This window comes from Macrosteles quadrilineatus, unplaced genomic scaffold (assembly GCF_028750875.1).
Source record: "Macrosteles quadrilineatus isolate MER2022 unplaced genomic scaffold, UCM_ALF_1.0 Scaffold_9__3_contigs__length_116548681, whole genome shotgun sequence".
In the NCBI taxonomy this organism is placed as follows: Eukaryota; Metazoa; Arthropoda; class Insecta; order Hemiptera; family Cicadellidae; genus Macrosteles; species Macrosteles quadrilineatus.
In genome coordinates, this window is record NW_026542602.1 from 42,582,457 (window position 1) to 42,596,353 (window position 13,897).

General features: G+C 36.0%; 1 protein-coding gene across 5 annotated transcripts in view; it reads right to left on the reverse strand.

The window, feature by feature from the left end:
- The window catches only part of LOC129002105 (transmembrane protein 47), a 140,163-nt gene that overhangs the window by 56,557 nt on the left and 69,709 nt on the right, over positions 1 to 13,897 (reverse strand). The gene's annotated exons all lie outside the window — the stretch shown is intronic.

Consider the following 13,897-nt stretch of genomic DNA (forward strand, 5'->3'; position numbering starts at 1 on the left):
TCGCACAATATTCAGGGATAAATACAGGGGAAGTCTACAAATACACGGTTATGGCATGTGCTACGGAATGCATTATGTGAAGTTACTAACTAGGAAGCCATGTCAACAATGCGAATTGAAACTAAATAAGAAATTACTGTAGGAGTTTGAAAACATTTTCGTAGCTTGCACAATTAATTGGTATCAATGGTGGATATTGTAGTAATGACATTTTGTCCTTGGTTAATGAAGCTTGATGTTGAATCTAATAGATATCCATATCGATTACAGAAGTTGTGAAATAGCGGAGAACTTGACTGAAATCGAGTTAAGCTGACAACTTAGTCTAGACGTATTTCTTGATTGGTTCACTAGTAGTTTTCAAAGTTGGTTGTTGGCTAGTGACAATTGGTAACTGGCGGTTGGTATTATTGGTTAGTGGTTGGGACGGTGGTAACGATGGTTGTGGTTGTGTGAGTTGGTAGCCCGACGAACTGTGCAACCAAGGGTGCGATGACAAAGGGGTTGCTTAACATTTATCTGTACCGTTTATTTCATGAATAGTAGAACAGTAACAGTATGAATAATAAACATAAACATATTATGTCACTGACTGGAGGCTTTTTTTTTGATATTTTTTCCCCATCGAGTCCCCTTCCGCTGTAGCGGCTATTCGGGCCAGTGACGTAACTTGATTATGTTTATGATCCATACAGTTTCTGTTCTAAAATTGGTGGTTCATTTTAATACTGGGCTCGCCCCTTATGCATTCCATTCGCAGGACTTTAAGGTTAATGTGGAGGGGTAAATTCAAGGTTGTAAGAAGCTGCCAAAGAAAATTCGTAGATATTTGATAGCAGTGTTGGTGGTTGATGATCGGTGATACGTAACATGTTGGATGGTGGTAAGGAAAAAAGCTGTAGTAAATGTTGATTCGTATATAGCGGGTGGTTAAGCTTCGTGAAGACTCGATTGATTAGCTGGTAGGGAGAGTGTTTGTTGCGGGTGTTAGTATGCTGGTTGGCTGGAGGGTATGTCATGTGTGCTGGTAGCCAAGTGGCTGGTAATTGAGAAAGTGTGTGTGCTGGTAGCCTAGTAGTTGGTAATTGAGAGTGTGCTGGTAGCCTAGTGACTGGTAATTGAGAGTGTGTGTGCTGGTAGCCTAGTGGCTGGTAATTGAGAGAGTATGTGTGCTGGTAGCCTAGTGGCTGGTAATTGAGAGAGTATGTGTGTTGGTAGCATAGTGGCTAGTAATTGAGAGAGTATGTGTGCTGGTAGATTTAGTGGCTGGTAATTGAGAGAGTGGGTGTGCTGGTAGCCTAGTGGCTGGTAATTGAGAGAGTATTTGTGCTGATAACCTAGTGTTTGGTAATTGAGATTGTATGTGTGTTGGTAGCCTAGTGGCTGGTAATTGGGAGAGTATGTGTGTTGGTAGCCTAGTGGCTGGTAATTGAGAGGGTATGTGTGCTGGTAGCCTAGTGGCTGGTAATTGAGAGAGTATGTGTGCTGGTAACCTAGTGGCTGGTAATCGAGGGCACGTTTGCTGGTAGCTTAGTGGCTGGTAATTGAGAGAGTATGTGTGCTGGTAGCCTAGTGGCTGGTAATTGAGAGAGTATGTGTGTTGGTAGCATAGTGGCTAGTAATTGAGAGAGTATGTGTGCTGGTAACCTAGTGTCTGGTAATTGAGAGAGTATGTGTGCTGGGAGCCTAGTGGCTGGTAATTGAGAAAGTATGTGTGCTGGTAACCTAGTGGCTGGTAATCGAGGGCACGTTTGCTGGTAGCTTAGTGGCTAGTAATTGAGAGAGTATGTGTGCTGGTAGCCTAGTGGCTGGTAATTGAGATTGTATGTGTGTTGGTAGCATAGTGGCTAGTAATTGAGAGAGTATGTGTGCTGGTAACCTAGTGTCTGGTAATTGAGAGAGTATGTGTGCTGGTAACCTAGTGGCTGGTAATTGAGAGAGTATGTGTGCTGGTAGCCTAGTGGCTGGTAATTGAGAGAGTATGTGTGTTGGTAGCATAGTGGCTAGTAATTGAGAGAGTATGTGTGCTGATAACCTAGTGTCTGGTAATTGAGAGAGTATGTGTGCTGGTAGCCTAGTGGCTGGTAATTGAGAGAGTATGTGTGCTGGTAACCTAGTGTCTGGTAATTGAGATAGTATGTGTGCTGGTAGCCTAGTGGCTGGTAATTGAGAGAATATGTGTGCTGGTAACCTAGTGTCTGGTAATTGAGAGAGTATGTGTGCTGGTAGCCTAGTGGCTGGTAATTGAGAGAGTATGTGTGCTGATAACCTAGTGTCTGATAATTGAGAGAGTATGTGTGCTGGTAGCCTAGTGGCTGGTAATTGTGAGAGTATGTGTGCTGGTAGCCTAGTGGCTGGTAATTGAGAGAGTATGTGTGCTGATAACCTAGTGTCTGGTAATTGAGAGAGTATGTGTGCTGGTAGCCTAGTGGCTGGTAATTGAGAGAGTATGTGTGCTGGTAACCTAGTGTCTGGTAATTGAGAGAGTATGTGTGCTGGTAGCCTAGTGGCTGGTAATTGAGAGAATATGTGTGCTGGTAGCCTAGTGGCTGGTAATTGATAAAGTATGTGTGCTGGAAGTCTAGTGGCTGGTAATTGAGAGAGTATGTGTGCTGGTAGCCTAGTGTCTGGTAATTGAGAGAGTATGTGTGCTGGTAGCCTAGTGGCTGGTAATTGATAAAGTATGTGTGCTGGAAGTCTAGTGGCTGGTAATTGAGAGAGTATGTGTGCTGGTAGCCTAGTGTCTGGTAATTGAGAGAGTATGTGTGCTGGTAGCCTAGTGGCTGGTAATTGAGAGAGTATGTGTGCTGGTAGCCTAGTGGCTGGTAATTGATAAAGTATGTGTGCTGGAAGTCTAGTGGCTGGTAATCGAGGACACGTTTGCTGGTAGCCTAGCGGCTCGTAGTTGGTGAAGACAGATGATGACAGTCCAATCTGTTTTCATGACATTCTCGTCAACGCGCGTCACTCGTATATACGGCCCGAACCTGACAGTCTTTGCGGAACATACCCACTATCATTACCATACGATTACTATCAAATACATTTTTAATAAATATATCACATGACTTAGATTACACAAAACGTAAAGTCAACTTTTGTGACATGTTTTAACAGTATGCAAGTGCATCGTATATTTGAAAACAACTCACCACATAGACTATTCGATTGTTGAAAGAATAACTCCGTCATACCTGTAAAACAAAGTAACGTCGTTAATATATTTTTTTTTTTTTTTTTTTAAATAGCTAGTGATGCGAATAAGTAAAACATCAATCATACAGAAAGCTTAACCTTAAGATTCAAACAAAGCAAACCTTGACTAATATTACATTTTAGTAGATCTGCAAATCGTTGAGTTTACCAGTTTTCAAAAATAAACGCTAAACGGTGTGTTTTTTGTTTTGCTTTACATCAAAACATTGTTGTTCATTAACATTAAATTTGGGGGTTTTTAAACGTAAATTAAGAGCTTGGGCTCATGGCAATAGTTACCTCCCGAAGTATTAAAGGCAAACTTAAATCTACCAAACTTCTTAATAATTTCGGTCGAGATATAAATATATAATTACACACACCCACAAAACTTCCCACATTAAAACCACTTTTTACATAAGAACTAACATACAGTACACTGAAATTTAACCCACAAACGCTCACCAACACAATGTTACTGCGATAACAAATAAATAAAACAGCATTTAGTGAGGTAAACCGCTTTACGTTGGGGCTGAGTTACGGCCTACAGCAGGAAGAGTTCGGGTCGTAATTCTTGCAAGTGTTTACACGACAGCGTAAATAAGGACTGCAAACAGTTCTCCGGCGTGGTGGGGGAGGGGTGGGGGGGGGTGTGGCAATGCCTCACCGTTCCCGGGGGCTTGCTTGGTAAAAACATCACGAATCTGGGTTTACAGGCGGGGTTGTGGCATAGTCTAGGGGGAAGAACTTTTGATACAAACATTTCTAAAACTGCTAGACAGAGTTTGAAACTCACAGATAAACATCAAATTAAACACACCATAACAATTTCGAGGTCAATACCATTAAACCAAATTATTTAATCTGGGTTTACAGGCGGGGTTGTGGTATAGTCTATGGTAGTAGTAGGTTTAGACAAAGGTTGAAAAACAGATCAATATCAAATTTTCGAAGAAATTGAAGGTTCTTGCCTGGGATTGTTTTCCACATTACTCCAAGCTAGGTCTAGAGAGGTCGCGGTATTATTTAGATACATCCATTGGTGATTGGCAAGATTTGAACTAGGGAACTCGGGTTCCTAAGTCCCGAGCTTTACCACTAAATCAGCTCTCTAAGGGTAGTTCATCATTGACTTTGAATATGAAACCACTTTGGAGAAAACCACAGAACAGTATATGACCCCAAACCCACACAGCTTTATTGTTATATGAGCCGCCATTGGCAGTAAATGCTGCAGACACCACGACCGATGCACCCATGAAGTATTCAACTCAACATGGTGATTGCTACTCTATAAAGGGTCAGTAATGATTTGATTTAAAATTATGCAGTACATACTATAGTTTAAGATTTTGACAAAAAATACTAATATTAGTTATTAAAAGGGGTACAAAATAACAAGCCAACATAGCTTAAAACCACTGATTTTAATTGACTTCATTTTATATCAAAATCTAGGTATTTTTATACATATTTTAGTATTTTAATTAACTAACTGAATGTAGACTAAATGTTAAAAATATAATGTTTGAAATTTGAATAAGAACAAACGTGAAATATGTTTTATTGCAAAATATTTTGTTGCCTATTACCTTCCAATAACGCGTTTAAAATTACGCATAAAGTTTTATATCCCTCAGCATTGGATAGTTAAGAAACCCGTATTTCACAACTGTATATAAAGTCATATCCTGATGCACCACAATCTATGTATTTATAGGCAAGCATGTTTCTTTAAAACATTTTTTCTCTGCTCGTGAGCCTCACAGGTAGAATCTACACATACTGTTAGAAAGATATTTTCCTGTAGATTTGCTGAATCCCTTCATAAACTAAAATAGACTTAAATAAACACAAAAAATTTGGAATTTGAAAATAAATTAGAATGGGCCATATGGGGTGACGAAATAACAATGAAATACAAACAGAAAATCAAAACAAACGTAATTCCAATCACATGTTTTTGATTTACAGCTTGGGGTGAAAATAGAGAAGTCTGTACGTTAGATATTTTTGGTCGAGTTTTCGACCACTGGACAACCACTTGTACATAAATGTGCATTCAATGTACACAAGTGAATGACGATAACCAAAACGTAAACATTTTCCCCACAGAATAAAATCCTCAACTCCTTCAGGGAGTATTTACAGTTAAAATGGAATCACATTAATTATCGTATTATGCATTACACCAGACCAGAAACGAGCAGTAAAAGGCTAAAAAGGCTAATCCTATCAGAAGGGCGGTTTCAACAGGCGTGTCGCGTTACGTTAACGGGATTACGGCGTTGGTTTTGCGATAAAAGCAATTTTTAATTTAATTCTCTCTGCTGTGGGTTTAACCGCAAAAAACGATTGTTTACTGATCATTCGACTGATTAAATCGATATAGCTGATCTTACGATAAGTAATTTAGGACGTTGTTCTTATAGATTAATACGCAGATCTTGACGTTTAATAGGACGCTATGAATTATCTTTGGTTAATACATGTTTAGAGTTGATTAAAACACAGACATGCCAACTTATTTTGAAAAGATGTAGCTAAACGTTTGATAGGACGCTAGGAATTTGATATCTTTGGTTAATACAACCATTGAATATAAACCATAATTAATTGTGTTTTGTCAATGATAAAGTTATTCTGCTTTTACAAGAGGTCGAGATGTTAAGTGTTGATTAAAACACAGACATATAAACTTGTTTTGATAAGATGTAGCTGAACGTTTGATGGGACGCTAGGAATTTGATATCTTTGGTTAATACAACCATTGAATATAAACCATAATTAATTGTGTTTTGACAATGATAAAAGTTATCCTGCTTTAACAAGAGGTCGAGATGTTAAATGTTGGTTTTACAAACATATCAACTTGTTTTGATAAGATGTAGCTAAACGTTTGATGGGACGCTAGGAATTTGATACCTTTGGTTAATACAACCATACTCAATGATACAACCATTGACTACATAAGCCATAATTAATTGTGGTGTGTATTCAATGATACACGTGATCCTCCTTTGATATTAGACGTTGAGATGTTGATTGCGTTTAATGATACATCTGATCATGTGAAGGAGTGAAAATAATAATGCATTGATAATAGAGTTGGTATTGCTTTGAATAGACCTCGGTATGTTGGTTGAGTTGGTTCATACAGATGGCCTAGTTTTGATAAGACGTCAGGATGTTTATCGCATTTATCAATGTTAGTTGAGTTGGTTCATACAGACAGCCTAGTTTTGATAAGACGTCAGGATGTTTATGGCATTAATTTATCAATGTTAGTTTAATACAGATAGCCTCGCTTTGATAAGACGTCAGGATGTTTATGGCATTAATTTATCAATGTTAGTTTAATACAGATAGCCTCGCTTTGATAAGACGTCAGGATGTTTATCGCATTTATCGATGTTAGTTGAGTTGGTTCATACAGACAGCCTCATTTTGATAAGACGTCAGGATGTTTATGGCATTAATTTATCAATGTTAGTTTAATACAGATAGCCTCGCTTTGATAAGACGTCAGGATGTTTATCGCATTTATCGATGTTAGTTGAGTTGGTTCATACAGACAGCCTCATTTTGATAAGACGTCAGGATGTTTATGGCATTAATTTATCAATGTTAGTTTAATACAGATAGCCTCGCTTTGATAAGACGTCAGGATGTTTATCGCATTTATCGATGTTAGTTGAGTTGGTTTATACAGACAGCCTCATTTTGTTAAGACGTCAGGATGTTTATGGCATTAATTTATCAATGTTAGTTTAATACAGATAGCCTCGCTTTGATAAGACGTCAGGATGTTTATCGCATTTATCAATGTTAGTTGAGTTGGTTCATACAGACAGCCTCATTTTGATAAGACGTCAGGATGTTTATGGCATTAATTTATCAATGTTAGTTTAATACAGATAGCCTCGCTTTGATAAGACGTCAGGATGTTTATCGCATTTATCGATGTTAGTTGAGTTGGTTCATACAGACAGCCTCATTTTGATAAGACGTCAGGATGTTTATGGCATTAATTTATCAATGTTAGTTTAATACAGATAGCCTCGCTTTGATAAGACGTCAGGATGTTTATCGCATTTATCGATGTTAGTTGAGTTGGTTCATACAGACAGCCTCATTTTGATAAGACGTCAGGATGTTTATGGCATTAATTTATCAATGTTAGTTTAATACAGATAGCCTCGCTTTGATAAGACGTCAGGATGTTTATCGCATTTATCGATGTTAGTTGAGTTGGTTCATACAGACAGCCTCATTTTGATAAGACGTCAGGATGTTTATGGCATTAATTTATCAATGTTAGTTTAATGCAGATAACCTCGCTTTGATAAGACGTCAGGATGTTTATCGCATTTATCGATGTTAGTTGAGTTGGTTCATACAGACAGCCTCATTTTGATAAGACGTCAGGATGTTTATGGCATTAATTTATCAATGTTAGTTTAATACAGATAGCCTCGCTTTGATAAGACGTCAGGATGTTTATCGCATTTATCAATGTTAGTTGAGTTGGTTCATACAGACAGCCTCATTTTGATAAGACGTCAGGATGTTTATGGCATTAATTTATCAATGTTAGTTTAATACAGATAGCCTCGCTTTGATAAGACGTCAGGATGTTTATCGCATTTATCGATGTTAGTTGAGTTGGTTCATACAGACAGCCTCATTTTGATAAGACGTCAGGATGTTTATGGCATTAATTTATCAATGTTAGTTTAATACAGATAGCCTCGCTTTGATAAGACGTCAGGATGTTTATCGCATTTATCGATGTTAGTTGAGTTGGTTTATACAGACAGCCTCATTTTTATAAGACGTCAGGATGTTTATGGCATTAATTTATCAATGTTAGTTTAATACAGATAGCCTCGCTTTGATAAGACGTCAGGATGTTTATCGCATTTATCAATGTTAGTTGAGTTGGTTCATACAGACAGCCTCATTTTGATAAGACGTCAGGATGTTTATGGCATTAATTTATCAATGTTAGTTTAATACAGATAGCCTCGCTTTGATAAGACGTCAGGATGTTTATCGCATTTATCGATGTTAGTTGAGTTGGTTCATACAGACAGCCTCATTTTGATAAGAAGTCAGGATGTTTATGGCATTAATTTATCAATGTTAGTTTAATACAGATAGCCTCGCTTTGATAAGACGTCAGGATGTTTATCGCATTTATCGATGTTAGTTGAGTTGGTTCATACAGACAGCCTCATTTTGATAAGACGTCAGGATGTTTATGGCATTAATTTATCAATGTTAGTTTAATACAGATAGCCTCGCTTTGATAAGACGTCAGGATGTTTATCGCATTTATCGATGTTAGTTGAGTTGGTTCATACAGACAGCCTCATTTTGATAAGACGTCAGGATGTTTATGGCATTAATTTATCAATGTTAGTTTAATGCAGATAACCTCGCTTTGATAAGACGTCAGGATGTTTATCGCATTTATCGATGTTAGTTGAGTTGGTTCATACAGACAGCCTCATTTTGATAAGACGTCAGGATGTTTATGGCATTAATTTATCAATGTTAGTTTAATACAGATAGCCTCGCTTTGATAAGACGTCAGGATGTTTATCGCATTTATCAATGTTAGTTGAGTTGGTTCATACAGACAGCCTCATTTTGATAAGACGTCAGGATGTTTATGGCATTAATTTATCAATGTTAGTTTAATACAGATAGCCTCGCTTTGATAAGACGTCAGGATGTTTATCGCATTTATCGATGTTAGTTGAGTTGGTTCATACAGACAGCCTCATTTTGATAAGACGTCAGGATGTTTATGGCATTAATTTATCAATGTTAGTTTAATACAGATAGCCTCGCTTTGATAAGACGTCAGGATGTTTATCGCATTTATCGATGTTAGTTGAGTTGGTTTATACAGACAGCCTCGCTTTGATAAGACGTCAGGATGTTTATGGCATTAATTTATCAATGTGAGTTGAGTTGGTTCATACAGATGGCCTAGTTGTGATAAGACTTCGGGATGTTTATCGCATTTATCAATACGCTCGATCTTGCTTTGATAAGAACATAAGGACGTTTATTAGATTGATACGTGTGTCCAATCGCGCTTTCAAAGACAAAAGGAATTTAACTGCCGTTCTCTAATAAAACATTAAATTTAGTTTGGTATAATTAAGTTACCCACAATAATTTATAACTTGTATTAGGAGTAAAGATAGTGACTTGGCATTATTTTTATTTTGAAATAAGATAACGTTTGTGGTAGTAGTCCAAAGTATATCTGGGGAGATGAAACACCTCTAGAATACTTATCGACAAAAACACGTTTTGTAAATCATAGCCAAATGAACTTTACGTAGCACTGAGTATGATGACCGAAACATTACTGCAGAATATTTCTGCAAAGAGATCCGTACTGTGGTGTTTCTGCAGGAGTGTGACGTATATTTGGTACACGCCGTAAGCTGTCTGAGCTGACCAACCCTAATCACAGGACCGGAAGCGGACCGAGACGAGGGTTTTATTAGTCGATCTATTGACACCCTCCTGCGCGTTGAACTCTCATCACGGATTATTAGACCAACCAGAGGTCATCGGACTGGGCTCATGTTATCAAACACTCATAATCCTGAATATGAAACCACCGCAGCAAACCTCCAGACGAACTACATTTGCCTGATTGTTTTTTCCCTTTAAATATTTCCTAAAAAATTTCGGATTCATAAAAAAAGGTTACACAGATACTTAGGTTTGCTGCAGGGAAGGCAATAAGGTGAATTTTTCTGTGAAAGGTTAATAGCTTAGAATGACGTAAGTAGATTTGCTAAATATTATTAAAAATACCCATAAACGAGCAAAATACAACAGTTTACTTGTTCTCCATATACATGACTTTTTGATTAGTTTCAGTTTTATGGAATTGTCTCCGTAACCATAATATACTACATCATTTGTTATTTCTAAAAAAAAAAAAAATAGTATAGAGATATTTCAAAATTTTGTTGAGGGTTAAAAATGGGAAATATTTAATTATACCACACGAAACCCCCGCTAAACCCCAAATATTACGGTCCAATCATACTGGTTCAGAGATCTGTTCAAAAAATTGTAGTTTTACACTTTTATACCAAATTTAATCAAAATCGAATGATTTTTACTCGAGTTATTGGGTTAAGGTAAACATATGAATAAATAAATATGATGATACTTTTGTCTACCAGGAACATCAAAGTAATTTGGTCCCGGGTCCAAGTCTTAATGAGATCTCGGCAATAGATTGTTCCCTTTATGGGAAATTCGCTAAAACAATGTTCAAGCATTTATCAGCTAACTTGTATAGCCGCTTGAATAATTTTTTTTTTACTATAATTAAATTATTATATAAATGTATTAAAAAATAAATCAAGCCCCCAAATCAACTTACCTTTGGGAAATGAATTACTACTTTCGCCCGCCACACATTTGTAAAAACCCTGACGTTTTTTTTATCACAAAAAAACTTTATTAAACCTCGAGTTTCCAAAGTTTTGTAAATTCCGATCATAGCGTTAACTTAAAAAATATTAATTGACGTAGGAATGTTTGAAATAAACACGCAAGACAATATTGCCAACGTCAGTTATTTTGGCGGACCGGTGGACGGCGTTGCTAGGCAATTTAGGTGCCGCGTTGTTTTTGCAGCGTCTCTTTATACGGCGTCCCTGCAATAACAAGTAGTAACGGTTAGCATCACAAGGCATTGCTATCAAAAATAACACGTTATAGCACTAAATAGGAAGACATGCTTTAAGAAATAATGTACAAAGCATTTCTGGGTCGCTAAGTGGATATACTGCTCGGATGCTATCATTAATTCACCAGTGTTTTGACTAAAAAAAGTTAAAAGCTCTATATGTTATTCTTGGTTTGTTCGCTACTCATCACTAAAATATTTAGTGACTATGTATTTAAATATTTTATTGATGAGTAGCCAACAAACCAAGAATAACATTGATAATGCCATCACGAAAAAACATACCGGAATGAAGCTCTGTATGTGTATAAAACTGAATGCAGCTTTCTAGGGCTAAAGTTCCGTAGCAAAGCTATTGTTTTCTTCATGCAACTCTCGTCCTTAATTAATCTTCACCTTAACACACGAATTCTGGCAAAATAAAAAAATGAACACAAATTCTATTTTGAAAGATGTTTAACACTCAGTAAATACATGGGGGTGATTGAATTGAACATGAGCTGTCTAACCATGGACTAAAGATTCTGGATTATCTTAAACAATTAATCACAATTAAATGCCAATTTAATTTGTTTGGTCGAAAAGTACAACAGATATCTTTTGGATTCTGAAAAATTTTACACAATCACTACCTACTAAATTTACAAAAAAAAAACTCAACAAGTTTTCCAGATATTGAAATTAAAATGTCATGAAATAAGAAATTTTAACAACAAAACTTGTGATTAATTCCTTACTGTAGCTCTGTCAGTGTATTTTTGTTGTTACCTTACCATTGACTTGTAAATGCTACATATTACACACGACCAATCACAATTAAATGTTCAAACAGTGAAGGCGAGTTGAAGCAACCAAGTAATCTAAACTAATCTGTTTGAAACACAACGGTCTGTGTTATGCTTGCACAGCAAGGTAAATGGAGTTCAAGTCTGAAACTAATGAATACAAATATATTCAGATACGTATCTTGCCAAGCGCGCGCTCGGTTTGTAGGTTGTAACTTGGAGCACTTGGCGCTCGTAAACTACAAACCCTCTATTGCCCTTTGGCGTCAGAGTGAGACTGCATCATAGTTGGGCGGTATAATATGTAAATGATGTATGTACATGTTCTCAATGATGCGACCAAGTTCTGTATAATAATAAACAAAACTTGTTTTTGGACTTTCAAGAGTTCAGAATCAAAACAATCTAGTACAGTCACAATCTTTTACGTATAATTTAGTTTCTACTAATTTGTATTAACTAACTTTGAAGCTGAGTGGATAAATTGCTAGCGTTTAAATCTCAAGATTACGAAGAAAAAATTGCCCAAATTGCACTTGTTTCTTGGCTACACATTGATGATACTTAAAAAGAGATCGACGTCAGATCTAAAAATATCAGGATCTGTACGAAACCATAAAAATCAAAACCACGAAAAAAAACCCATTGGCCAAGAAAACACAAGTGTTATCAAAGTACGATAGAATGTAGCGTACAAACAAGTAGTATTAAGTTGAGAGAAGACAGGATAAAATAGAACCACAAACTATCTTCTACACAAAAATACTGATAATAATTAATTAATTGGCGTTTGTGGTTGAATAGTAACAATAGTAAAATTTAATCGTTTTTTTTTATTTAAGGTAAAAAAACTACAGTAAAAATGTAAAAATTTACAAACTCAAACAAAAATATTACCACCATCGCTCATAAACCCCTATTTGTGCTGAGTTGAATTGAGAAAACTTCAAAAATTAATTAGAAGAATTATTGAAAATTTATTAGTATCGCCACTTCGTAATCCAAAACTTATTGTCTGACTACAATATCTCGATGTATAGATCAATTAAAACTCGAAACGTAAAATGTTCAGTTTTACTTCGAGTTATGGAAATCTGTGATCACCAATAGCGAATTATTTTACTGTTGTGTTTAGAAAATAATCGCATACTAACAGAAATGAAATGTATTATATGAATGAGAATATTGAACAATTATTTATTTGAGCATTACAATCTGTGTTGAGGAAATAACCAATTTATATTGAAATCTTCCTAATGAGACTTCCGACGCCATTGAGGCCAGATGCTACTCCTCAAATACCCTTTCTACACTAATCTTTAAATATCCATCCCATAGCTTTAGTAAATAAAAGAGTAATATTACATTTCGAATATATTGTGTATTCGTTATGGAATATACATTGTTTACTTCTTCCTTGTTACACCATCTTAAAGGCGAGTATTAATCCCTGCTTTAGTGCATTTTATGATTTCAAAACTGTTAGAATTTAAACGTTGACTTTGTCTATTGCATAGTTGTAATGCTGAAGAACAATAAAAACATTCTGATTCTGAAGACGAATCGACGTTTTTCAAGTTAATCTGTTTCCCTACCAAAACAAATAAAATCTAATGTTACCTATGGTTATGGCAAAATAAGACAATTTTACCGATATTTGCTGATATTTACTAAGTTGAATGTAACACTGTTAAAAACAATTAGGTGCTTATTATGTAACAGTAAAAAGTAGGTAATTTGTTTTGTAAATTACTATTGTTCTATTTTCCACACGAACCAAGAAGGGAATTTTAGTTCTAAAAATGTAAAAAAGGAAATACAATCCATGGTCAATATTTCAACGGTTAGATTTAAAACATATACTATAGAACAATTTATAGCCTAAGGCTTTTTTGGACTAATATTTTTAACCGTTACCAATAGAAATACCATGCCAACTGAATAGAAAATATCCATACTTTATTTGGAACTTCAAACCAAGATGACAACGTTTGGTTAAACGTATTAGCCGTTTTAAAAATTCCGGTCTACATCGTAGAAATAATAATTAAAATAGCATGTAGGCCTAGTCCTTATGTAACAGAAAAGAGGAAATATTAGGTTCAAAACTAAACATTGGTTTATTTTACAAATAGTCCACGTTCTAATTTGACGTTTTTCGATACAATGAGACACTTAC